The sequence below is a fragment of the Anopheles arabiensis genome (genome assembly GCF_016920715.1).
Source record: "Anopheles arabiensis isolate DONGOLA chromosome X unlocalized genomic scaffold, AaraD3 X_pericentromeric_contig0026, whole genome shotgun sequence".
NCBI lineage: Eukaryota > Metazoa > Arthropoda > Insecta > Diptera > Culicidae > Anopheles > Anopheles arabiensis.
The window spans coordinates 112,501-115,000 of record NW_024412104.1 but is presented as its reverse complement, the minus strand read 5'-3'; positions in this window follow the sequence as shown (position 1 = coordinate 115,000).

Sequence of the window (2,500 nt, the reverse complement as noted above, 5' to 3'; positions counted from 1 at the left end):
ATACGCGTATTCAAAACCCTTAGCTGTTACAACTTTTTACTAGAAACCATCACGACGAAGTCTTTGGGTCCGTAGACCCGTGATGTACTGCTCAGGGAACGTTTTTATAGGGTGGAAGCTCAAAATCATAGGTTAAAATCATCGGCAGAGCCCACCAGACACCACTTTTGCTTCATTAGTTCGGACTATAGGCATACGACGATTTTTATCGCGGAGGGACGTATGACCCAAACGGGGGCTTAATGACCCACTGCCACTGCAAACCATGCTCCTACGACTAAATAGAGGTAAAAACTACGATTTGGTGCAATCTTCATGTTTGACCTCGTAGCAAGGTACCCTCCCTATAGTAGGCAATGAGCAAATGATCATAATCCCAGGAGGGCAAAAATGGGAACCCGAAAGGAAAGCGCTGTTGGCGCGCCTAAGCTACTGGCCCGTAGAGTAAAATGGTACCCCCAACAAAGTTGTCGATTGACATTCTGATTGCACTTTTTATCATCTAGGGTGCGTTCCTTACACGTTTTGAGGGGTTTTAGCGAAAAACATGTTTTGAGCCACACGAGCTCTCCGGCCCGCTCGGTGCACATTTTTGAAAAAAGCTAGGAGCTGCCCCTAGGTTCGGGGTGTCACAAAATATTGAAAAGTGGTCAAAAAACCGCTATCCAGAATCGGATGTAGAATCATTAGACGAACTTAAAATTGTTCTACGACCAATGTCTGCGACGTTTAGTATTCAAGATATGGCCCGCCCTAGGTCTGACCTGGCATTTTCGTGAAAATTTAAAGCATGGCCATAGGGACGGGTAAAATAGCTATTTTGAAGCAAAAACCACCTCACTTTAAATGGCCATAACTTTTGAAAAACAAGAGCTAGGGTGCGTTCTCGACACGTTTTGAGGTGTTTTAGCGAAAAACATGTTTTGAGCCACACGAGCTCTCCGGCCCGTTCGGTGCACATTTTTGAAAAAAGCTAGGGAGCTGCCCCTAGGTTCGGGGTGTCACAAAATATTGAAAAGTGGTCAAAAAACCGCTATCCAGAATCGGATGTAGAATCATTAGACGAACTTAAAATTGTTCTACGACCAATGTCTGCGACGTTTAGTATTCAAGATATGGCCCGCCCTAAGTCTGACCCGGCATTTTCGTGAAAATTTAAAGCATGGCCATAGGGACGGGTAAAATAGCTATTTTGAAGCAAAAACCACCTCACTTTAAATGGCCATAACTTTTGAAAAACAAGAGCTAGGGTGCGTTCTCGACACGTTTTGAGGTGTTTTAGCGAAAAACATGTTTTGAGCCACACGAGCTCTCCGGCCCGATCGGTGCACATTTTTGAAAAAAGCTAGGAGCTGCCCTAGGTTCCGAGGGTGTCACAAAATATTGAAAAGTGGTCAAAAACCGCTATCCAGAATCGGATGTAGAATCATTAGACGAACTTAAAATTGTTCTACAACCCCCAGTCCGACGCCTCGTATTCGAGATATAGCACTTTGTAGGTCTGACCGAGCAATTTTGTACTGAAATGTATGGCGGACATGTTATTCATTAAACAACATTAACTTGCATCGTGCCCTACTTCATCGGCACAGCTACTATCGACTATCTATTGTTGAAATGGATTGAGTTTGACCATTTTAGCTCTTTTCTTATGCCGTGCACCAACAGTGTGTACCGATCAGGGAAAGTACACTACGTACGCGTTCATGGATGTATATGTTGGTACAAGTTGCCGGTCGGAATAGCAGTGCACCAAAACTGTGTACCGATCAGGGAAAGTACAAGACGGAGGGCGCAGCCCGAGCGTACGCGTTCATAGATGTCCATGTTGGTACAACCTACATGTACGTACCTTGTTTTTGTATCAAAAGTTCCAATAAAGTGTTTGTATGCTTAAAATGCTTATCTCAACCGGTCACCTTTTGGCCTGCCCTTTTATAGACAGAAACCTAGAACGATACTCGCGATGTTTGTGTTTTCCATTCGCCCGGGACGACGAAATGAGCTCTGTGCACATCGTGCAGAAAACTGTCTCCTCCTCGTATGTTTTTGTCCCTCCACGCATATAATCACCCACATTTGTGTTCAACACGGACGGCGCAGCCCGAGCGAACGCGTTAATGTTTATGTTTGTGCACACTAAAGTTACAATCCTAGGATTTGGTTATTGCGTCGCAGTGCCCGACCGTCGCGGACACCATTCTTGGACAAAAGTCCAAGTACGTAGAGTACATTCCCTAGGTATGTGCCCGTTCGTGACTTTCGTTGCGTGCTTACAGACACGCTTGGGTATGTTTACCATACAAGGTTTACTAGGAAAACCTGGGAAGGACGCTTGCCCTCCGTTGCGGACACCATTCTTGGAAAGAAGTCCTGCTACGTAGCGTTCTTTAATGTACTTGATCAGTTTGTATTGCATTTGCTTTGTGCAATTGACTTTTGCTAATGCTCACTAAGGGGTGTTCGTTTGCGATGTGTATGATAAGCAACTGTCTATTCT